Here is a 26,884-nt window from a genome sequence, read left to right on the forward strand (position 1 = left end):
TAACATTAAGTATTTGCTCTTTCTTGGTTAAAATTTCCCTCTCTAAAAATTGTTAAAATGCAAATAGGACTGAATGATTAATAAATTAAAATATCCTAAAAAAAAAAAAACTAACATTTTGGGGAGGATCAGTACATTAGTTTATTTTTTAACATGATAACAGAGAAAATGGCTGATAATACACATCATCTTTGATAAAGGGAGAAAGAACAGGATAAGCCCAAGTACTGGACACCACATAATAAGGACAGGTATAAGTGTTACCCACCGGAAAGGGACCCTAGAAAAATAGTAAGGGGAGCTAAGAATGAAGAATGATAAAAGAGAAAATGGAAAAGTACAAAAAAGTGGGCTTGCCACTTTTCTATTTGCACACAGGTGGCCCTGCTATCAACTTTCCATTACCTACGTGTGAATGACCCATTTTAAATATCTTTGACATAACTTTTGCTCCAGTGTGATTATTTTCTTGCCACCAAAAATGTCTTTAACCTAGCTCCTCTAAGGAATTCACACTAGTTTCAACAGTTGCTTAAAATTTCTAAATAAGGAGGAAAGATAAATCCATGTTAATTTAAATACTAAGATAATTAACTAAGTTAATTTAAATACTAAGATTTAACTGATAACTTTTATGTGAACATACTTTTGATAGTGGATTTGCTAAGCTTCTACTCCTCATGTATGTATAATACTGTCTCTAAGAATCAGCTTCTCTCCTCTGAAGTAAAATGAGGCTTGCTTCTCTTTCTGAGTAGAACCTATCACATTCCATGAATGAGATTCTTCTGTCCCTAATCCACCAGTAAGGGAGCTGCAATATCTATTTCAGATCTCTTGGGCACAACTATAAAGTTACAACCATAATCTCTGGCCAAATCACTATTGTCCATTAAACAACCTGTACGTAAAATAACTTAATAGCATTTCCTCTTCCAGAACCACCAATAGCAAGGGCTGTATGTAATATTTGCATACTCCTAGAACTTCCAGAATGAGTATCTTTACTTTCCAAAGGGTCTACTTAAAATAATTAAGTGGCAAAAGCCAAACACCAAAATACTAATAATGGCAACTGTTATGTGAAATTACAAGCAATTTTTCTTCTTTGTGACTGTCTAGAGTTTCTGAATTTTTCACAATGAGGGTACATGACTATAAGAAGAAATATTGTATATATGGTTAATTTCAATCTTTGACAATGAAATTTCTCAAACAAAACTAGTATGTCTCTGTGAACGCATTATGTTATTAATACTTCTTTCCTAGTCTTTAGCATTTTCTTCCATATGTTCTATTTACTTGTATAGATGTATCATAGATTACATGCTCTCTGAGGACACATTCTGGATCTTACTACATATTTATACTCTCCTACAGTGGTTCACAGTGCCTCATATTTGGAAAGTAATTAGTAGCTGTTTGAGGAATGAATGATACTTCCAAGAATGCAAAGGTTAGAGTTGATATATTCATCTGATACACATCGTTCTGTTAAAATGTTCACATACTTCCATACTGATTGGTAAATGCTATAATGGTAAAGTAATAAGCAGGAAGATTAACCAAAAATATAAATTATAAGTTCACTTCATTAATTCAAGCCAATTGTTAGGGTATGTCATAAAAATAAATCCTAAATGGGCCTCCCATACTAGTGAGAGACAAGAAATATTTGCAATACCCATCTGTTTGGCCCACATCACAGTATGCAGCAAGAATATACTGCATATTCTTTACAAGGCACCTTAAAAGCATCACCGGTTTACAATATTCCCAAATTATATAGTTGCTTCTATTTCTAAATTATTTAGTTTATTTCTTTAGTTTTGATTTCAGTGTATTACTATTCTTGTGTAAGGAATAACTGCACAGTTTTTTTTGGCATTTATAAATGCAAAACTATAATAAAATATTAAAAATAAGTACTCAGAATAAAAAGACTATAAAGTTATGATAGTTTCTTAATGCTCTTTTTGAATATTATAAACATGAATTTTATGAATAAAGAGGAAAACAAAGCAGAAACCATGTTACTAAAGAAATAAGGCTGGGAACATCTTCTAATCCTGTACGAAGTGATACAGCCTAGAATGTCTTTTGATGCTGAGCAGGAAACAGTGCAAAGTGAAATAAATTTTAATTCTGAAACGAAAAATGACTTACTTGAACAAAAAATATGATTGACTCATTTTTACAATATGTTAAATAAAAATGGTGCTCAAATGTGTTATTGTTTATAATTTATTTTCATCAGAACAGCAATTATGTTAAGCCCATGGTCCCCGAAAGAAAATTAAATGAATACGGAAAATACGAAAGAGGAGTTCATAGCCTGGTAACCTCTGTTCTCTCTATTTTGAATAATTACTATGTGCCAGGCACTGTCCTTAACGTATAATTCCTCATTTGAATCTCAAAATAACCCTACACACACAGACTGGAAAAAACATAGCACATATATCAAAGGGATACTATCCAAAACATATAAAGAACTACTACAAATTAACAGTAAAAATCTAACAGCTCGGTTTTTTAAATGAACAAAAGGCATGAACAAAATTCATAGAAGAAGATATACAAATAATCAATAAGCACATCATCATTGTTAGCCATCAAGCCAATGCCAATTAAAAGAAAATATAAATGAATACTATGAATATGGGAGTTCCCTGGTGGCCTAGTGGTTAGGATTCCAAGCTTTCACTGCTGTGGCCCAGATTCAACCCCTGGTCAGGGAACTGAGATCCCACAAGCCACGCAGAGTGGCAAAAAAAAAAAAAAAATCAAAACAATATTACAAATAAGTTTCATACCCTAGAGTACTTAAAACAATTATAAGTTCAAAAGACATTTTATCAGTGTCAATAAAGTAAATGAAAAATATGAAGAAAAGTCCATAACATACCATGACACTTAATATACATTTATAACACTATGTACTGTAGATAAAAATCATCAAGCATTTTTAGACATGAAGTATTTATATAGAACTTAAAAAAAAACATTGCTATGGGTGTATCACTGCAATCCAGATCTAGGTTTTCACTTGCTGTAAAACTATATCTATTGCAAATGCTCTCAAACCGTGGCCTAGGAAGCCCTGAGATCTCTGAGACCATTACAGTGGGTCTGCAAGGTTAAAATTATTTTCATAATATTTGCCTTTCATAACTAACATTCTCCCATTTTCATAAAATAGTAACACCTACCAGCCTTGTACATTTAAATAAATATGCATATATGTCTTATAGAAGCATGTCCTTGACAGATATAGAAAGATATACACTAGGTTGCTAATGACATATATCAGGTTCCTACCTGGTAGGGAAGTGGGGAGGTAGAAGGAGGAGGTAGAGGAAAGCTAGCAGAAACAAAAAATACCTTAAAAAATAGGTATATGATTACATTTGTACATTTAGATAAAATGATGGGGGAAAAGTACAAAAGCTTTTAAGAAGAAAAAAGAAAACCAAAACCAATTTTAAAAAATCATTTAACCTATAGGTTGCCAAACTTTTTTGGATCATGGTAATCTTTGTGCCTGACTAATTTTTTCATGACATCCCTAAGCCAGGAGAAGATATGAATTCTGTTAGATCCAAACAATTATTTACGTCCTGACAACTTAATAGCCATTTGGAAGGGTAATTCACATAAATTGAATTTTTTTTAATTTTCTTCTTAAGGACGGTTACTTACTAATGAGATGTGTGTGCCTCCTGGTCACTACACAACTCCTCAAACCTTAGAATCAGGTTGAAAACTCACTCTAACTTCCTGTTGATTATCACTTGTACTTGCTTTTTATCACAGTAATCACCAAAACCCAACCTAATCAAAAGGAATATAGCAGGATCTAAGGTTGAAACTGAACTACCGTAGAGCTAATAATTTGCACAGATGTTGAGTATACTGTGTTCCCCTGGAATATTTAAAATAACCTGCAGTACCCCTGTGAGCTCCCCTTAGGCTCTCCAAGGTGCCTCAGTGCATTTTGGGAACAACAGATTTAAAACATAGAGTGCTTTTCCTTGTCACCTTGGTTAGTTCTGCATTAGCCAGCTGCTTATGGTTAGAAAATTCCATTATTATCAACTAAGCAGAGCTTAAAGTAAATTAGCAAATCATCCAGTATAGGAAAATAGGATGATTTTGGAAGTCTTTCTGATAATTCATGGACTTGGATAATTCACAGTGCTGCTCTGACGTACATGCTTTCTTTTCTCCTCATCTTCTGAGCTCCCTTTCCCAACTCTACGATGGCATGAAAAATTTAAAGATGATTCTGTATAAAAGCAAAATAATGACCCCTAAGAGTTCAGGCACCTGCTATTTTCAATACAGGTTTGTGACCATTTAGAACGACTTCATCAGAAAACCCCCAGGAAAGCTGAGGTTATTACGTCCAATGATATAACCAGGTTCTTAATTGCTTCATCATTGATGCATAAATACCAGTTTCCTAATCTCGGCAAATATATCTGGGCAGTACGCAAATAGTACTGACAAGCAGAGAAACTATGTATAGACAGAATTTCCCTCTTGGCGTAGCACAAAAATATCATTGGCTTCAGGCAAAGAATTAAGAAGCAGAAATTATTGCTCTGTATGTCTTTCCACTTAAAAAATAAACACTCTAAAACTTTTGGGAAGGATTCTGAAAGAATTACAGTTGACTCTTGAACAATGAGCTTGTTAGGAGCACCAACCACCCACCCCCATGCAGTTGAAAATCCACATATAACTGCAGAGTCTGTCCTCTGTATCCACAGTTCCACATCCATGGAGTCACACAACCACAAATTGGATCATGTAGTACTGTAGTACATATTTACTGAAAAAAATCTGCTGATGAGTGGATTTGTGCTATTCAAAAACTATGTTGTTCAAGGGTTAACTGAACTATGATTGGCCTCCATCCCAAAACAGTGAGCTATTCCTGTAGGGTTAGCATCTAGTTAGTCCTTCTAACCTAGCTTAGTGTTGCAATATAATCATCTCATTCAAAAACTAGAAGTTACGCAGCCTTCTGTTTGTAAAAAAAAATTTAACTTTAAATTTAACCAATAAGAATGGTTTTGGAACTTTGCAAATCTCCCTTTACTTTACTCCTTTTTTATTTAGTATTTATCTATGAGAATCAAGAAGAACCTCAGGCCCATAGAGTGCTTTTTGTTCTTCCTACCAGTGCTATCCCAATATTCATTGCTATTCAGCTCTGTAGCAGAAAAAGTATGCAGCATAACTTTCTCCTGGTGGGCTGTAATAACATCACATTCAGAGGGAGGGCTATTTTAACCTTATCCCAGTGAAGCCAGAACTGAACTAGATGAAAAACAACAACTGGGAGTTGAGGTGCAGATGGGGAGAAGGATAGTGACATAAAGGAAGCCTGTAAAACTCAGACTGGTGGTAAAAGAGCAGCTGGAGGCCAGGACACTCTCACCTGGAGATGGGGGTCAGGAATCTACAGCTCTCCTTCCCCTCTTAGAACTTAAAAAGCAGTTTCCAGTTCCCAAAACATGCCCCACATTTCCTGCCTAATTAAATCGTCAGGCCTATCCTATGAAACTGAGGAAATGATCAATGAGAACAAGGAGCATATTTGGCCACTTTGGTGTACACTGGTCATTCACAGATGACGTGTTAAGGGAATATTCTCGCATTACTGCTCCAACATCTAGAAACTTGAAATAAAACTGGAAGGAACCTAAGAGACAGGGCTTAAATACATGCCTTCATGCAAGTATAGGCCTTAATTACGCCTCACCTGTTCTTGAAGATTTCCTGGGAAGTACCACCCTCCCACATATACCCACTTTCCATCATTCATTCCAGTACTTCCTACACTATTATAGACTGGAACTACCATCTCTCTTAACTTAAACCTATCTTCTTTGGTGCTATCATCCATACAAGGTAAATGTCTAGTTGTAAAGTTTCTAGCTAGAGCACAATGTGCAATAAATGACCATTTAAAATAGCACCTAGCACTGCCCATCTCCCAAGGCTTGCAGCCAGCGACCCCAGGATGCAGCCTTGGCCAACAGTGGGCCAGCACTAGCCCTGGATCCTTAGGCACCAGAGTCAGCCAACCTGGGACCCAGCCCTGCCCATCTGCAGGTCAGCAGTCACCATACAAGGGAGAACCTGGCAGCCAACTGAGCAGGGAGCCAGCACTGCCTACCAGTGCACACCAGTAATCAGTCCCACAACAGAAGGGCCCACGCAGCCAGCATCGGGGACACTCCTAGAGCATATAGCTCTGGTGGCTAGAGGGGAGTGTGCTACTAAGCTCCATAGGAACTCTACATAAGGCCACTTCAAGATTGGGAAAATAAACAACCTACCTAATATATAGAAATAAACAAAAAGAAACAGGCAAAGTGAGGAGTCAAAGAAATAAGTTCCAAGCAGGAAAAAAACAAAACCCCAGAAGAACAAAGCAAAGTGGAGATAAGCAATTTACCCAATAAAGAGTTCAAGGTAATCATCAGAAAGATGCTCAACAAACTCAGGAGAAGAACGTATGAACACAGTGAGAAGTTCAGCAAAGTGTTAGAAAATATTTTTAAAAATCAAGCATAGGTGAAGAATAAAATAACTAAATGAAAAATACACTAGAAGGAATCAAGAGTAGACTAGATGATAGAGAAGAATGGATCAGCAAACTGGAAGACAGAATAGTGGAAATCACCCAGGCTGAACAGAAAAAAGAATTTTTAAAAGTGAGGACAGTTTAAGAGACCTCTAGGACAACATCAAGGATTTGCATCTTAGGGGTCCCAGAAGGATAAGGTGGGGGATGGGCAGAGAACTCATTTAAATAAATAATAGATGAAAATATCCCCAAGCTGCAAAAGGAAACAGACATCTAGGTCCAGGAAGCACAAAAGTCACAAACAAGATGAACCCAAAGAAGTCCACACAAAGACACAATATATTTAAATGTAAAAATTAACGATAAATAGAGAATCTTAAAAGCAATAAGAGAAAAGCAACTAGCCATGTATAAGGAAACTCCCCAAAAGTATCAGCTGACTTCTCAGCAGAAACTGCAAGCCAGAGAGAGTAGCATGATATATTCAAAGTGATGCAAGGGAAAACCTACACCTAAGAATAATCTGCCTGGCAGGGCTATCACTCAGATTTGAAGGGGAAATAAAGAGTTTTATAGACAAACAAAAGCTGAAAGAGATTAGCACCACTAATCAGCTTTACAAGAAATGTTAAAGGGACTTCTATAAGAGGAAAAAAAAATAACTACAAATATGACAATTATGAAAGGAAAAATCCCACTGATAAATGTAAATATACAGTAAAGATAGTAAATCCACCACTTATAAAACTAGTAGGAAGACAAAAGTAGTATAATCATCTATATCCACAATCAGTAGTTAAGGGATATGCAAACAAAAAAGCTGTAAAATATGATGTAAAAACAATAACATGGTTGGAGAGTAAAATGCAGGGTTGTTAGAATGTGTCTGAACTTAGGAAATCAATGACTTAAAATAATCACATATATATATTTTTTTTGCTGTTTTTAAATTTTATTTGTTTGTTTGTTTGTTTATTTTGGCTGTGTTGGGTCTTCGTTGCTGTGCATGGGCTTTCTCTAGCTATGGTGAGCAGAGGCTACTCTTTGTTTCGGTGCATTGGCTTCTCACTGTGGTGGCTTCTCTTATTGTGGAGCACAGGCTCTAGGCACGTGGGCTTCAGTAGTTGTGGCTTGCAGGCTCTAGAGCGCAGGCTCAGTAGTTGTGGCGCACAGACTTAGTTGCTCCACAGCATGTGGGATCTTTCCAGATCAGGACTCAAACCCGTGTCCCCTGCACTGGCAGGTGGATTCTTAACTACTGCACCACCAGGGAAGTCCCTCAAATACATTTATAAATGTTGTTATATATGAACCTCATGGTAACCACAAACAAAAATCTATAATAAATGCATTCACACAAAAAAGAGAAGAGAATTCAAATATAACACAAAATAGTCATCAAATGTAAAGGGGAAAAAGCAAAAGAAGAACAGAACAACAACAACAAAAGAACTACAAAAAAACCTGAAAACAATTAAAATGGCAATAAGTACATACCTATCAATAATTACTTTAAACATAAATGGACTAAATGCTCCAAGCAAAAGACATGGAGTGGCTGAATGGACCCAAAACAATAAAAACAACAAGACCCATCTATATGCTGCCTACAAGAGACTCGCTTCAGAGGTAAAGACACACACAGACTGAAAGTGAGGGAATGGAAAAAGGTATTCCATGAAAATGGAAACAAAAAGAAAGCTGGGGTAGCAATACTGATAAAAGGCAAAACACTTTAAAACAAAGTCTATAACAAGAGTCAAAGAAGGACGTTACATAATGATCAAGGGATCAATCCAACAGGAAGATGTAAGAACTGAAGAACTGTAAATATCTATGCTCCCAACATATAAGCACCAAAATACATAAAGCAAAAACATAAAGGGAGAAATTGACAGGAAGAAAATAATAGTAAAGGACTTTAGTAATGAAAATACATCAATGAACAGATCATCCAGACAGGATATCAATAAGGAAACACTGGCTTTAAAAACACATCATACCAGATAGACTTAATAGATGTATATATAGACCATTCCATTGAAAAATAGCAGAATACACATTATTTTCAAGTGCACATGGAACATTCTCCAGGATAGATCCCATGCTAGACCACCACAAATCTCAATAAGTTTAAGACTGAAATCATTTCAAGCATCCTTTCCATCCACAGTGGTATAAGACTGGGAATCAACTATAAGGAAAAGTACTGCAGAAAACCACAAACAGGTAGAGGCTAAAGAATATGCTACTAAACTACCAATTGACCACTGAAGAAATCAAAGAAGTAATCAAAAAATACCTGAAGACAACTAAAAATGGAAACACAATGTTCCAAAATCTGTGTGATGCAACAAAAGCAGTTCCAAGAGGGAAGTTCATAGTGATACAAGCATACCAATCAGGAAATAAGAAAAATCTCAAATAAACAATCTAACCTTACACCTAAAGAAACTAGGAAAAGAAGAACAAACAAAACTTAAAGTTAGTAGAAGGAAGGAAGTAATAGAGATCAGAGAGGAAATAAATGAAATAGACACTAAAAAAAAATAGAAAAGATCAATGAACCTAAGAGCTGATTCTTCAAAAACATAAACAAAATGGATAAATCTTTAGCCAGACTCATCAAGAAAAGAAGAGAGAAGGCCTAAATAAACAAATCACAAAGGAAAGACAAGAAGTTACAAACATCACCACAGAAATACAGAGTATAAGAGATTACTATGAATAATAATGTGCCAACAAATTGGACAACCTAAAAGAAATGGATAAATTCCTAGAAATACACAATCTTCCTAGACTGAATCGGGAATAAATAGAAAATACAACAGACCAATTACCAGTAATGAAGTTGAATAAGTAATTTTTTAAAACTACCAAAAAACAAAAGACCAGGTCACGTCAGCTTCAGAGATGAATTCTACTAAACACCTAAAGAATAGTTAACACCTATTATTCCCAAACTATTCTAAAAAATTAGAGGAAGGAATGCCTCCAAACTTAACAGCATCACCTTGATACCAAAACCATACAAAGACACCACAGAAAAAGAAAATTACAGGACATTATCACTGATGAATGTACATGCAAAAATTCTCAACGAAAGATTAGTAAACCAAATTCAACAATAAATTAAAAGAATCATTCACCATGACCAAGTGGGGTTTACCCCAGGGAGGATGCAAGGATGGTTTATTATCTGCAAATCAATCAATGTGATACACCATATTAACAAACTGAAGAATAAAAATCACATAATCATCTCAATAAATGGAGAAAGAGTGACAAAATTCAACATCCATTTATGATAAAACCTCTCAACAAAGTGTGTATAGAGGGAACATACCTCAACATAATAAAGGCCATATATGACAAGTCCGCTTCCAACACCATAATCAATGGTGAAAAGATAAAAGAATTTCTTTTAAGATCAGGAACAAGACAAGGATGCCCACTCTCACCACTTTTATTCAACATAGTGGAAGTTCTAGCCACAGCAATCAGACAAGAAAAAGGAATAAAAGAAACCCAAATTGGAAAAAAAGAAGTAAAACTGTCACTTTTTGCAGATGACCTGACACTATATACTACACACATATATATATATATATATATATATATATATATATAAAATTCTAAAGACATCACCAAAAAGCTATTAGAACATATGAATTCAAAAACTTGCAGGATACAAAAATTAATATACAGAAATCTGTTGTGTTTCTATATGCTAACGATTAACTATCAGAAAGAGAAATTAAGAAAACAATCCCATTTACAATTGCACCAAAAAGAATAAAATACCTAGGAATAAATCTATCTAAGGAGGTAAAAGACCTATACTCAGAAAACTACAAGATACTGATGAAAAATATGGAAGGCTACACAAACAGGGGGAAAGATATACTGTGTTCATGAACTGGAAGAATTAATATTGTTAGAATGACCATACTACCCAAGGCAATCTATACATTCAGGGCATTCCCTATGAAAATACCAATGACATTTTTCACAGAACTAGAAAAAATAATTCTAAAATTTTTATGGAAACACAAAAGACCATGAGTAGCCAAAACAATCTTGAGAAAGAACAAAGCTAGAGGCAATACATTCCCTGATTTCAAACTATACTACAAAGCTACAGTAATCAAAACAATATGATACTGACACAAAAACAGACACATAGATTAATGGAACAGAATAGAGAGCCCAGAAATGAACGCACACTTTCTGGGCAATTAATCTACAACAAAGGAGGCAAGAATATACAATGGGGAAAAGGCAGCCTCCTCAATAAATGGTGTCAAGAAAACTAGACATCTACAAGTGAAAGAATCAAACCGGGCTACTCTCTCACACCACATACAAAAATAAATTCAAAATGGATTAAAGACTTAAATGTAAGACCTGAAACCATAAAACTTTTGGAAGACTACATAGGCAGTATGCTCTTTGACATCAGTCTTAGCAATATTTTTTTTGGATCTGTCTCCTAGGCAAGGAAAACAAAAGCAAAAATAAACAATGAGACTACATCAAACAAAAAAGCTTTTGCACAGCAAACGAAACAATCAATAAAATGAAGAGCCAGCCTACTGAATGGGAGAAAGTATTTGCAATATATCCGATAAGATGTCAATAACCAAAATGTAAAAAGAACTCATACAACTCAACATCAAAAAAACAAACAACTTGGGCTTCCCTGGTGGCGCAGTGGTTGAGAATCTGCCTGCCAATGCAGGGGACATGGGTTTGAGCCCTGGTCTGGGAAGATCCCACATGCCGTGGAGCAACTAGGCCCGTGAGCCACAACTACTGAGCCTGCGCATCTGGAGCTTGTCCTCCGCAACAAGAAAGGCCGCAACAGTGAGAGGCCCGCACCGCGATGAAGAGTGGCCCCCGCTTGCCGCAACTAGAGAAAGCCCACACACAGAAACAAAGACCCAACACAGCCAAAAATAAATAAATAAATAAATAAATAAATAAAATTTTTTAAAAAAGGAAAGCAAGGATGTTTAAAAAACAAACAAACAAACAACTTGAATTTAAAAAAGGCAGAGGTCCTGAACAGGCATTTCTCCAAAGAAGACAGAGAGGTGGCCAAGAGACACTTAAGAAGATGCTCAAAACCACTAATCAACAAGGAAATGCAAATCAAAACCATAATATGTGGGCTTCCCTGGAGGCGCAGTGGTTGAGAGTCCACCTGCCGATGCAGGGGACACAGGTTTGTGCCCCGGTCCGGGAGGATCCCACATGCCGCAGAGCGGCTGGGCCTGTGAGCCATGGCCGCTGAGCCTGCACGTCTGGAGCCTGTGCTCCACGACGGGAGAGGCCACAGCAGTGAGAGGCCCGCATACAGCAAAAACAAACAAACAAACAGAAAACACAATATGTCAGTTCATACCTCTCAGAATGGCTATTATGAAAAAAAAAAACAACAGCAACAACAACAAATAACACATGTTGGCAAGGATGTGGAGAAAATGGAACCCTCATGCACTGTTGGTAGGAATGGAATTTGGTACAGCTACTATGGAAAACAGTACAGAAGTTCCTCAATAATTAAAAACAGAACTTCCCTAAGAACTAGCAATTCCACTTCTGGGTATTTTTCCAAGGAAAACAAAAGCATTAATTCAAAAAGATATATGCACACTGTTCATTACAGCATTATTTACAATAGCCAAGATACAGAAGCAACCTAACTCTCTAGCAATAGATGAATAAAGAAGATGTGGTACACACACACACACACACACACACACACACAGAGGAATATTACTCACCCATAAAAAAGAATGAGATCTTGCCATTTGCAACAAATATGGATGAATCTAGAGGTTATTATTACGCTCAACTGAAATATGTCAGACGGGGAAATACAGATAACATATGATTTCTCTTATATGTGGAAACTAAAAAACAAAATAAATAAACAACTATAATAAAACAGAAACAAACCCATAGATACAGAAAACAAACTGGCAGTTGACAGAGGTGGAGAGGAAGAGTGGGGCAATAAGTAAAATAGGTGAGGGAGATTAAGAGATACAAACTTCCAGCTATAAAGTAAATAACTCATGGGGAAGTAATGTACAGCATAGGAAATACAGTCAATAACATTGTAATAACTTTGTGTGGTGATGGATGATAACTAGACTTATTGTGGTAATCACTTTGTAATGTATAAAAATATCAAACCACTACGTTGTACACCTGAAACTAATATAATATTGTAAGTCAATTATACTTCAATTAAAAGTAAATCAATAGGGCTTCCCTGGTGGCGCAATGGTTGAAAATCCACCTGCCAATGCAGGGGACATGGGTTCAAGCCCTGGTCCGGGAAGATCCCACGTGCCGTGGAGCAACTAAGCCCGTGAACCACAACTACTGAGCCCGCACTCTGTAGAGCCCAGGAGCCACAACTACTGAAGCCCACGCGCCCAGATTCCGTGCTCTGCAACAAGAGAAGCCACCACAATAAGAAGCCCGCGCACCGCAACAAAGAGTAGCCCCCGCTCGCCACAACTAGAGAAAAGCCCATGCGCAGCAATGAAAACCCAATGCAGCCAAAAATAAATAAATAAATTTATAAATAAATAAAGATACGCAGGGAAGGAGACATGTGAATGAATGATCCATGTGGTACTAGATTAGAAATGGAAAAACCAGTATGAATTCATGTATGTACATACACACATGTATGTGTGTATACTAACTCAAATATACATATATTCTCTTGCTCTGTCATCTGAGAGGGCCTAACATCAACAACACTCCAGAAGCAACAAGCACACCTAGTGCCCAGATGTTCATTTTTAATAACATTCTCTAGTAGAAAATATGAATACAATATGTATTTTAGTTAATATTGGTCCATTAGTTGTAACAAACATACCTTACTAATGTAAAGTATTAATAAGAGGGGAAGCTGGATGGGGGTTTATGGGAACTCTGTACTACCTTCACATTTTGTTTTGTAAAATTATAACTGTTCTGAACACTAAAGTTAGTTTAAAAAATAAAGCAACTCGGGGCTTCCCTGGTGGCGCAGTGGTTGAGAGTCCGCCTGCCGATGCAGGGGACAAGGATTCGTGCCCCGGTTCGGGAGGATCCCACATGCCGCGGAGCGGCTGGGCCCGTGAGGCATGGCCACTGAGCCTGCGCGTCCGGAGCCTGTGCTCCGCAGAGGGAGAGGCCACAACAGTGAGAGGCCCGCGTACCGCAAAAAATAAAATAAAATAAAATAAAAAATAAAGCAACCAAACATGAAACTTAATTAATTTAATTTAATAGCACCTAGCACAATGGCACAGGTTCCCAATAAACATGTGTTGAAGAGCTAAATGAACAAATGCTACAAATGAATATTTGTTATTAGAAATGATTCTAACATCAAGTAAATTGTATTGATAAAAACAACAACATGTTTTAAAACTTGTACTATAATTGACTGAGTTGCATTTTTGCAACTATTGGCAGATCTAGATATAATGAGACCCAGATATAAGCAAAATACACGAATCATACATGTCATAATGACTGGCACATCTAACCATTCAAACCAGGTGAATAAATTTAAATTATGTTGGTTTTGGTTTTTTAATCACACTGAAACTTAGAAACCTAATTCTTAGCTTTCAAACAAATAAAACATGTTTCCAAGTTTAGTACCTCTGCATAGTATTTTATATCTGTCAAAATTATTCACTCAGTCACCTTAGAATTCCGTACCTAGAGAAGTTATACGTCGAATGTGAATTTCTCTTAGATTGCATATAAATGTGAATCTAACCATATCACCTGCATAAGGAAGCATTTCTCTGAAACTCCTCATCACAATTCCTGCAAGTATTTGCAAATTCTTAGTTTCAACAGAGGAAAAATATCTTGTCCCGCTTAAGTAAAATGAGTATTTTATTATTTGCATTTAAATGGAGAAAAGGATGGAGTTATCCTACCACCTCGTGGACTGTTAGGGTATTGCTTTTTCAGAGCCAAAAGCACATTTTAAGAATGAGAGGATAGAAAACACTGAACAGTGGTTATTCGTGCTTTCCTACCGCCTTCAGTTCTTCTGCCCCTAATTCCACATCTTCACATCCTACCCATTACTCAAAATGCATCTTAAATGTCCCCATCATTGGAACATACTGTATAGCACAGGGAACTCTACCTAATGCACTGTGTTAACCTAAATCCGAGGGAAATCCAAAAGGGAGGGGATATCTGTATGTGTATGGCTGATTCATTTTGTGGTGCAGTGGAGGCTAACACAACATTGTAAATAAACCATACTCCAATAAAAATTAATAAATAATAAATAAATAAATGTCCCCACCATTATTCATGAAACATTTTATTTATCACCAAATTATAGACTACCTGTAAGTAATTTTACTCTGGGTATTACTTCTATTATAACTTTGACCAACTTCTGACTTAAATATTTTTGTTTGCCTATCTCTCACCCTTATTTGGAGACAGTGAATATACAAACTTATGGCCTAGCACCGCAGCATGCTCACAGGAGGCAGTTAATAAGCATTCATGTAATGAATAAATATTTGTTAAATGAACAAATATGAATGTGAATGGTATGGGATCTCATAGGGATATATGAGAGAAAATTCAGAAAGCAATTGTTCTGTATGCAACACAAGAAGATTATTTTCATTTGGTTTAAACATGAAATTGCAATTAATATTAAAATATTAAAAATGTTATTTTATGATATTTTAGATCTTTGCTGGAAAATAGAGTAGTTTAAAAACAAGTAACTGTGGTAAAATATGATAGACTGAGGAATTTTCAAAGGTTTAACAAGAGGACAGATTTTTATAATGTTATATAGATATGCACTTTGGGCTGAATTTAATAATTCTAACGAATAAAACCAATGTTAATTTTTTTAAATGTCCGCATCATAGAATCATCTCTAACTGCAAATTACAATTACAAGAAAATGGCTAAATGAAAATGCATCTCTGCTCTAAACTTCCATGCCACCTTATCTGGTTCCTCTTATTTTCTAGCTGGCATTACTTAGTCTTATACTCACTGTAAGTATTTTGAGGACATGTAGACAATGTGTACTGAAACGGGCTCACACCTGCTCTCACCAACAGTTTAATACTCAGAAATTTTGCAAGCCATTTGTTAAACTGTTGGTAGCTTGAAATTGGTCATGGTAGGTACATTTATACAACAGAAATCAGGAAACACCACAAATCAAGATACTTTAAAAAATATATTTTTAATCATCTTTAACTTCTCCACACCTCATTTTCTCTACTTGTAATATGTAGTGAGGAGAGGTGGGACAGCTCCTACCTCAACAAGACTGTTGTAAGGACTGAACAAAATAACCCACATAAAAGGCTGTGTCTAGTGTCTGGCATATCGTGTGAGCCAACCAAATATTAGAATCATTCTCCATACCCCATCACAGTGCCTTGCAAGTAGTAAATCCCTCAATAAATACTCAGTTGTTAAATGACAAATGAAATCAAGAATTTCAATGGAATATTTTAAGATATGTTAACACTGATAGCAGTCCCAGGTTAATAATAGGACAGATCATTACCAGGAACATAAGCTCTTTACTTATAAATAACCCAGACTTTTTTTCTTTGCCTCTTCCTGCTCTAAATCAATTGATACATAGATTTTATCTCGAAAATTTCTAGTAATATTCAGTTAGATAAAACTTCTAGATATATTTTCTAGATAAGTATAGATCTAGAGAGATATAGATACAGATCTTTGTTTCCTTCTGCATTTCTCTCCCATTCTGATTCAGTCTCAAGTGCCTCCCTTTCTCCTTGTTCTTTTTAGTTTATTTCATAATGCAAAATATATAATTTATGCCTCACTTTGTTCCAGAAAACATTTGTTGTGAATAATAGATAACTTGGTTTCATGTTTAGCGAATAAGCTTTTTAAATTTCTCCAAGGAAACAAAATAAAGTAGCTTTTTACCACATCTTTCATTGATCCTGTGCTCCTGTTTCACTGGCCCTTTCCTTTGGGAAAAGACAAAATTAAGTTTCCAAGCACAAAGTTGAAAACCAAATTATCATGAATTCCAGACACTTTCCAAAAAGGAACACAAGAGATATCCTTATCCTTTAAGGTTGATGTCACCCTCATATCTCTTTACCTACCTCACTGCAATCCTAATATGGTGTTTCTTTAGCTATAAGGCTGCTTCCAATAACTATGTTTAAGGATCTGCTATAGCTTCATTTGCTTGCTAAAAAACAAAACCAAAAAATTGAAACAACTAATTAATTGCAACTAATTAGTTGTTTCAATTTTTTGGTTTTGCTCTAATTAGTTGCAAAAACAGACTGGAAAATGATTTACTCCAGATGGTTTGGAATAAAACTCTAATTGCTCAAATGTAAATTTATTCATCTAATATAAGTTTTTCCTTACTTAGCTACACAGAGACTTTTTTTAATGGAGGAAAAAGTAAAATATTGGCTTAGTAATAAAACTAAGATGACCATTTGCCCTAGAATATACAAATTCTGTCCATTTCTGGTTTAAAAATACAGAGGCTGAAACAAATAGCACATCCACAAGGCACTGGCTGATGCAAGCACTTTGTTTAGTAAAATATCTACTGCGATGTTGGTCTACCCTTATCCAAGACCATGTCAATGACATAGTGTGTGACAGGAGGGACTTCCTCCAGAAGTAGAAATAAGGTGGGTGAGTCAGAAATTAAAATTCCAACTAGCCTGCAGGCATCTGTAAGATGAAGCAATACATTGTATTTGATTCACCTCCTGGTCTGTTTCCAAAGGACACTGTCAAACACAATGATTCTTTTTCCCAACAGCTGTCACCACCAAGTCAGCTATCCTTTGTATTTTCTCTTTGTGTTTGAATACAGACAGAGAGCAGATGGCTGGACTCAGTGCCAGGGCAAAGGTAAAATTAGTTGTCTCACCTAAAGAGATACTGCCAGACTTCATTAAGACAAAAGTCCCAGCAACAAATACCTACAAAATCTAGGGTCTAGAAAACACAATCTGAACTTCCTGTTTAATTTACCAAGTAAAAACAAAAAACCCACTTTTGAGGAAAACTTAATTAATTTGCTAAGAGGTGATGAGAAGACTCACAGATTTCATCTTCAGAGAGAAGTGGTTTCCCGTGTCATCAACTCTGTAATTTTCAGGCTCTGTAAAAAAGCACATTATGTTCAATGTTCCTCTAAGCTGAGGTCATGAGTGAATTCCAGAATATAAAATATCATCCTTCAGAGCTAAAAAACTTTACTAAAGCAAATAGGTTTTAAAAATATTTGACTAAAAAAACACTGCAAATTAAAATTACAAGGGGGGCTTCCTTGGTGGCGCAGTGGTTGAGAGTCCGCCTGCCTATGCAGGGGACACGGGTTCGTGCCCCAGTCCAGGAAGATCCCATATGCCGTGGAGCAGCTAGGCCCGTGAGCCATGGCGGCTGAGCCTGCGCGTCCGAAGCCTGTGCTCCTCAACAGGAGAGGGAGGCCACAACAGTGAGAGGCCCCCGTACTGCAAATAAATAAATAAATAAATAAATAACAAGGGAACAGCTAAATGAAACGTGAGACTTTCCAACTGAGGGGATTAAAGCTAGAATCAGAATTAGAGAAGGAAATTCAGAGCTGCAAGATATAACCAGTCACTTATTAACCACATAGTGTAGTTATAATATATAACTGGCAGTGGAAGAATTAGAATTAGAATGACACGAAAAAAACCCTCCTACTATTACAAAGAAAGTTTGATCTCCCATAAAAATAAACTTTTAGCCTTCTATTGTTAAGCTGAAAGGTTCTGCCATTCAAACAGCCACCTATTTTGCCTCTTCTCAGTGGCACAGGAATAGAGAATTTTGTTGCCTCCATTTACTTATTTAAAATGCCTACAAGATAAAGAGAGTAGAAATCTCTTCTATGGCCCTTCATAGATTGGTGATTTTCTCTACACTTTGATTGGTACCAAGACAGAGACAGAATCACATATGCAATTGATTTCTATTGTTCAGCCCCCTCTCTCAGGTAACTCAAAATTAGTAAAATCACAGTAATAGGTGTTGACTGTCACAAGGCAGAGACCTCAGTAGCCTAAGAGACTGTTCTCAGTAGTCAGGCTTCAGGACTAGGAGACCCAGCACTGAGATGAAGATTTCTTTTGAGGCAGAATAATTATCTATTGTTTTTACAAAGCCCAAGGGCACAGACCTAAAAAAAAAAAAAAAAAACGAAACCACCACCAACAAAAAAAAACTCTCAAGTTAAATAATGCCCTTACTTACGTAAATTACTATATTTTCAAATAAAAATTGTATATATATTTTTAATCCCGTTATTTCTAATCCTTTATTTCCTCCATAGCAGCTGGAAGAAAGGCAGTTTCTGAATATGGCTAAGATTTTTCAAAACAAATGGTGAGAAACTTTGTCTTTAGAGGCAGTTTCAGACCTGGGCCCAAATCACACTCTACCACTCATACATGTGGGATATGTGAAAAAAATTACTTAATTTATCTGAACTTCAATTCCTGAATCTTGTACAACAGAGATAATATTGCCTACTTCATGGAGTTGAAATTAGATGAGAAATGTATATAGTATTTAGTATATTGCCTAGAAATGTGCTGTCCAATACAGCAGGCACTAACTACATGTGGCTATTTAAATTTATTTATTTATTTTTATTTTTGGCTCTGTTGGGACTTCGTTGCTGCGTGCAGGCTTTCTCTAGTTGCAGCGAGCGGGGGCTACTCTTTGTTGTGGTGGGCGGGCTTCTCATTGCGGTGGCTTCTCTTGCTGTGGAGCATGGGCTCTAGGCACATGGGCTCAGTAGTTGTGGCTCACGGGCTCTACAGCGCAGGCTCAGTAGCTGTGGCATAGGGGCTTAGTTGCTCCACGGCATGTGGGATCTTCCCGGACCAGGGCTCAAACCCGTGTCCCCTACATTGGCAGGCGGATTCTTAACCACTGCACCACCAGGGAAGCCCCATGTGGCTATTTAAATCAAATTTAAATTAATTAAAGTTAAATAAAATTTAAAAATCTGTTCTACAGCACACTAGGTATATTCCAGTAACCAATAATCACATGTGGCTGGAAAGAACATTTTTATCATCACAGAAATTTTTGAACATTGCTAAAGAATCTAGTAAGTGCTCAATAAATGTTCATTTGATCTGTTTGGCAATTTTTTTCTCCTCCTCTACAGTTCCTCTAAGTTCTCAGGCCTCCCAAGTTATCTCCTTATCATGAAGGAAAGCAATATGATAAGACATATATGTGTTTATCATTTTTTTCTCTCCCAGGAATACTGGAGTTCTGAAAGAGCACTGCAAGGAGAAAGCAATGCTTACCACAAATGGGAAAAATTCTAACGATGGAGGTTTCAGGCATTACAGCAGACACTGGGGAAGGTCCTTCTGGACTATGAGTGTGGGGAGAGAAAAAGAATCTCCATAGTACCCCTCAGTTCATACCCAAAGATCCACCTACTCATAGCAACAACGTAGACTTTAACACACTAACTCTTACTGAGAAAATGGAAAACAAAAAGGTTTTTTACTCTGTAGGATTCTTTTCACACCAAATTTTGGCTGAAATATCTAAAAATAAGTATGAATCATCAGCATTTCCCCAGAGATACTTTAACCAAGTTAGCCTTGGGCACTTGAGTAGAATTCTTTGCATTAGTTTTTGTGTTCTTCGGATTCATTTCCTTTCTCCTTCCAAATACCAGAATTGGAGCTGGGAAGATACTAGAGAAAAAATGCTAATAGGAGTCTAGAAAGTTAAGAAATGAGGAATTACAAGAAGCTGAAATTTAGAAGTTGAAATTCTAAGAATTCTAATCTCAGATGATACTTTGGGGTATCTGATGAAATTATCCTATAGACCCTTGTAGACCTGGGCTTAAATGTTCTGGGTAAATTTCTCTGTAGCAGGACATTTGTGGTACTAAACTTCAAAGGATACACATCTTTCCTTTCAAAACTACAAGTAGAAGAGGCTGGTCCCTGTACTTCATTATAAATGGGGAGAGGATACATCTAATACTTTTTAAAAAAAAAAAAACATGATGGGGAATTCCCTGGCAGTCCAGTGGTTAGGATTTGGTGCTTTCACTGCCAAGGCCCGAGTTCGATCCCCGGTCAGGCAACTAAGATCCTGCAGGCCACTCAGCATGGCAAAGAAAAAGAAGAAAAAGATGTTCTGCCTACAGGTGGTATCCTTATAGGTAATAAGCAAAGCTTCCTTCCTAAGTCAAAATAAAAATGTGTGAACATAACTCATTGAAAGGCTATGCCTTTCTAGATCAAGTTGAAAACAGAGCAAGTCTGTTGTCATAGCCTTGGTAATAACAGTTGAACACACCTGATAACAAATTTGATCATAGGTCTTTGGTGAGTGAAATTATTCCTTGCTGATACATTTTAGGTTAAATAAATACATAATTGGCTTCTTTCACCTCTACACCTATTATCAAACAATCCCCATTTGATTGCATACTTTTATGAGTTAATATTCTATAATCATCAATCCTGGGTATTTACTTTACAACTAAAGTACTTACACTAACAACATTCTGATTGTGATTATATCTTTATGTTTTTTGTTGTCATATCAGTGAGAGAAATAATGGATTTCATTAAACCACGATGCAATGATAAAAACATCGGACAAGAGGCAAGCTTTTTATTCTGCTGAAAACATATATTTACTAGCAGTCCAAACTCAAAAACATAAACTACTATCCTTTGGAAAGCATAAGTAACACAGGATCATGATTTTGTAAAATATAACTCTCAACTTACTTTAATCAATTGCCATATTGTCTCTTATTGCACAATGATCCACATGCAGTATACTCTGACATAAAACCTTAGGTACTAAAAAGACATTTTTCTGTCCAGTTTACTTTCTATTTTGCTGTCTTTTTACAATATTGGGCATATAGTAGTATTATAACTACTAGCTATTATCGCTATATTATTATCCCTTCCACTAGACAGAAATTTCTTATTTTTTACTACTTTTTGATGTAAATTTTTATTCACATTATTTTGAGGAGACGTTATTTAGTGAAGACACATCAGCAAGACAAAGTGTTAAAAAAGCATAGCTTACCAACTTTTTAAATGAACAAAAATTCATAACATCAACTTCTGTACAGAGCAATAGCAGCTGATTATACAGCCCAAACTTTCTAATAATAATAATGGTAATAGAGGCATACCTCATTTTACTGCACTTCGCTTCATCAAGCTTCGCAGATATTGTGTTTTTTACAAAATTGAAGGTTTGTGGCAACCTGCATCAAGCAAGTCTATCGGCGCCATATTTCCAATAGCATTTGCTCACACCATGTCTCTGTGTCACATTTTGGTAATTCTCACAATATTTCAAACTTTTTCAATACTACTGTATTTGTTACAGTGATCTATGATCAGTGTTACTATTGTAACACTTTGATGTTACTATTGTAATTGTTTGGGGGGTGCCATTAAACACACCCAAATAAGACAGTGAACTTAACTGCTAAATGTGTGTGTTCTGACTACTCCCCTAAATGGACATTCCTCCACCTTTCTCCCTCCCCTCTGGCCTCCCTATTCCCTGAGATAGAACAATATTGAAATTAGGCCAATTAATAAAGCTACAATGACCTCAAAGCTTTCAAATGAAGAGTCACACATCTCTCACTTTAAATCAAAAGCGAGAAATGATTAAGTTTAGTCAGGAAGGCATGTAGAAAGATGAGATAAGCTAGGCCTTTTGCGCCAGACAATTTGCTAAGATGTTAATGCAACAGAAAAGTTCTAGAAGAAAATTAAAAGTGCTACTCCAGTGAACACAAATGATAAGAAAGTGAAACAGCTTTATTGCTAATATGGGAAAAGTGTGATTGGTCTGGATAGAAGATCCGGCCAGCCACGACATTCCCTTAAGTTAAAGCCTAATCTCTTCAATTCTATGAAGGGTGAGAGAGGTAAGGAAGCTGCAGAAGAAAAGTTTGATGACGTCTAAGGAAAGAAGCCATCTCCATAACATAAAATTTCAAGGCAAAGCAGCAAGTGCTGATGAAGAAGTTGCAGCAAGTTATCCAGAAGATCTAGCTAAGATAATTACTGAAGGTGGCTACACTAAACAATACATTTTCAATGGAGACAAAATAGTCTCATATTGGAAGAAGTTGCCATCTAGGACTTCAATAGCTAGAGAGGACAAGTCAATGCCTGGCTTCGAAGCTTCAAAAGATAGGCTGACTCTCTTGTTAGGGGCTAATGCAGCTGGTGACTTGAAGTTGAAGCCAGTACTCATTTACCATTCCAAAAATCCTAAAACCCTTGAGAAATATGCTGAAACCACTCTGCCTGTGCTCTACAAATGGAAAAACAAAGGCTGGATGACAGCACATCTGTTTACACCATGGTTTACTGAATATTTTAAGTACGTTGAGACCTACTCTGACTACTTTTTTGGTCAGAAAATAAAATTCCTTTTAAAATATTACTGCTCATTGACAATGCACCTTCTCACCCAAGAGCTCTGATGGAGATGTACCACAAGATTGTTGTTCTCATTCCTGCCAACACAACATCCATTCTGCAGCCCACAGATCAAGGAGTAATTTTGACTTTCAAGTCTTATTAATAAATATGTTCTGTAACGCATAGCTGCCATAGATAGTGATTCCTCTGATGGATACAGGCAAAATAAACTGAAAAACTTCTCTAAAGGATTCACCATTCCAGATGCCATTAAGAACATTCCTGATTCCTGGGAAAAGGGCAAAATATCAACATTAACAGGAGTTTCCAAGAAGTTGATTCCAACTCTCCTGATGACTTTGAGGGGTTCAAGACTTCAGGGGAGGAAGAAGCTATAGATGTAGGGGAAATAGCAAGAGAACTAGAGTTAGAAGTGGAGCCTGAAGGTGTGCCTGCATTCTTCTGATAAAATTTTAAAAGGGTGAGGAGTTTCTTCTTATGGATGAGCAAAGAAAGCGGTCTCTTGAAAGGAAGAGATGGAATCTACTCCTGGTGAAGATGCAGTGAAGATTTTTGAAATGACAACACAGGATTTAGGATATGACATAAACTTAGTTGATAAAGCAGTTGGAGGATGTGAGAGGATTGACTCCAATTTTGAAGGAAGTTCTACTGTGAGCAAAATGCTATCAAACATCATTACATGCTACAGAGAAATCGTTCATGAAAGGAAGAGTCAATCGATGCAGAAAACTTTATCATTGTCTTATTTTAAGAAACTGCCACAGCCACCACAACCACCCTGATGAATCCCAGCCATCAACATCAGGGCAAGACCTTCCACCAGCAAAAAGATTACAAGTCGCTGAAGCCTCAAATAATGGTTAGCATTTCTTAGCCGTTAAGTATTTTTAAAGTAAGGTATGTACATTTTTTAGAAATAAAGCTATTGTACACTTAATAGACTACAGTATAGTGTAAACATAACTTTTATATGCACTGGGAAACCAAAAAATTCGTGTGACTCACTTGTGATATACAGTTCATTGCAGTGGCCTGGAAATGAACCCGCAATATCTCCTAAGTATGCCTGTAATAATGCCATCATTTTCACTGGTCAAAATTCTTTGACTAAAGTAGCAGAAAACACTGACTTAACCTAAATCCAAAGAAAGAATTTGTTATAAGAATATGAATATGTTGTGTGAATCAAAAAGTGACTAGAACAAGAAATGAACAGGCACCAAGAACTAAAAAATCCTCTCTCCTTGTTACTCATCTGCTCTATTTTTCTCTTGGAAGACTGACTTTTCTCTGCTTCTTTATCAGTATACTGAATAAAGCTACCTCTCGGCTCCCAAATTATAAATAGTTTTAGCTGTTTCTTGGTCGCAACTAATCAAGTGAATCTGATTGGTCTAGCTTGAATCAGGTGTGCATCCAGAGGTCAAAAGTCTGGGCCAAGGCTTAGGGGTTGTGTAATATAAATATGACTGCAGTGAGCTCACCCCAAGAGATGGGCTGTGTAGGGGTGGCATGTTCTCAGAAATGAAATATTCAACAAGTTGGGCAGAAACCCTCCAAAGTATCAACTACTATGTTTTATTCTCTTCAAAATGATGTCATTTATACAATTTTCTTTGATGAGAGGATCTAGTGCTTATCCTAGGCCTAGTTAATATCGGGTAGTGATAGTTATTATTAGGAAGCTAAGATGTTCCAAACTATTTTATTCATGCTATCATTAACACCAATAAATATATAATTTCTGCTAACTTTAGACCTTTCATCACTGACTGTAAAGTATATCCCAGATTGAGCTCAGATAATGCTAGTGAGGTTTAATGAAAGAATGGCTTCTGAATACAAAATCATGCAAAACTTCATTAAAACACTGGCCAAAAAAGCCTAAGGAAAACATGTCAGTTAAAGGCCATTCTTGTTAAAAAACAGGAAGGTCATATGGTCATACTCCATAATTTAGCTAAAGATAATTGAATATATAAAATGTTAGAGTTTTACTATATTGCATTTTCTTTTTCTTTAATTTTTAAATTTATTATTGACCAGATTATTTTCTTTCCTGCCAGTGAAAAAGCCAAAAGAAATTTGAATGATCAATATAATAATCAGGTCCAAGCCTTATTTATAACAGTCAATTTGGGCAACTCATTACTGTCCACGGATACATTTTTTTTCACCAAGTAGCTATAATGGTTTTAAGAACAAATTTTGAAGATTCGGGCTTCCAGTAGGCGAAGAACAGGTGTCTGGCGGAAATAAGATAGGTTTTTAGACCTGGAAAAAATGAAAGACTGACTGCTTGGCACTCTGAAGATTGGTTATATCAGCCTGCAAACACCCTCTCATTATTTTAATATCACACTTATATAAAATACTTCGGGATCCTTTGCCAGAAAGATAAAAACAAATTAAACTGAAGGCAGGACATGAACTGAATATCTTATTCTGGAAGCACCATCACTGACAGCTTTAGGAAAAAAAAATAGAATGGATCCTTCAAAACACTTTTTCCAAAGGGCAAACAATATTACCAAGAGTCAAAAAGAAAAACAGCATAATAAGCAGCGAGTGTGGTTCTCCTCACTGCTCATATAATTCCATCTTAACATTCTTATAGTTCTTATTAATTTCTGGGTGTATATAGTTCTTTGTTTACTGGATTGGAAGCTCTCCTTGGACACTATGTCTTCTTCATGGTACATTCCCCAGATTGGCAAATGTAGCACTGTGCATGTACTCAGTGTTCAAAAATGTTTCTTAAAATGAAAGGACAGCATGTTCTTTGGATTTCTGCAAAATTCCTTCATTGTTTACAATTCCTGAAAAATGAAATGAACCTGACCTCTATCCAACATGAAAATACTCTTTTCTCTACACATGCCTTTATTCCTTTACTCCTGCTACTCCTTCTGCCTGCAAGGCCCTTTCCTAATCTCATAAATCCTACTCATTCTTCAAGGCCTATGGCAAGTAGCCCCTTCTCCATGAAGCTTTCTCTGATCTTACCAGCTACAAGTAATCTTTCCTTCTGTTGAAGTTCCACTTTACCTAAACCTTCCTTACATCCCTCAATTATACTATAGCCAGTTGCATTACCTAAGTAACTATCTCCTAAGTTAGAGCAAGTACACAGCCATGTCTGATAAACTACTTACTAGGTGACTACCTTCGAGCCTATGGTTCCAATGGGGTTTAAGGCTTCTAATTCAGGATGATCCCACACCCTATTAATAAGGATCTCCTCTTGCATTTGAGCCATCCTCTGGGAAGACAAAGATCACTCCAAGGCAGTTTTGTAACCTACTGTGTAATAACCTACCGTGTGATAACTGCCTGTGTGCACTATTCCCAAAGAACATCTGAAGCCTCTGTGCTGGCAGGGTGTGACCTTCTGAGTGAACCTAATGACACGTGCGGCTTATGAGAGTCCTGTGAGTCGGAACATTTAGTCGAATCTAAAATGACCCTTGATGAACCATTTCAATAAGGTTTCAAGTATTAATAGCTTATTATGAAAATTAAATGAATTAGTATATGTAAAATTCTTAAATGGTGTCTGGCACATAGTAATAACTCAATGAATGTTACCTACTGTTGCCCATAGTCAGAAACCAGCCAAGTAGAACTATGAATTTAGACATGTCTGATTCCAGACCCTATGTACCATTACTCCTTGGTACTCTTCTACATAAAATCAATTTCCTGTCTCCTTCCCTCTAAAGCTGCTCTCAAA

At 36.4% G+C, this 26,884-nt stretch overlaps 1 protein-coding gene across 3 annotated transcripts in view; it reads right to left on the bottom strand.

The window, feature by feature from the left end:
• SUMF1 (sulfatase modifying factor 1) overlaps positions 1 to 26,884 on the bottom strand; it is a 451,940-nt gene that overhangs the window by 280,448 nt on the left and 144,608 nt on the right. For all 3 annotated transcript variants that reach the window (XR_003435893.1, XR_003435891.1, XR_003435892.1), the window contains exon 9: positions 17,746 to 17,804. The gene's annotated coding sequence lies outside the window, so the exon portion shown is untranslated. The remainder of the gene's footprint in view (positions 1 to 17,745; positions 17,805 to 26,884) is intronic.

Source organism: Aethalodelphis obliquidens, unplaced genomic scaffold, assembly GCF_003676395.1.
Source record: "Aethalodelphis obliquidens isolate GAN/ISIS:26980383/991018 unplaced genomic scaffold, ASM367639v1 scaffold22, whole genome shotgun sequence".
Lineage (NCBI taxonomy): Eukaryota > Metazoa > Chordata > Mammalia > Artiodactyla > Delphinidae > Aethalodelphis > Aethalodelphis obliquidens.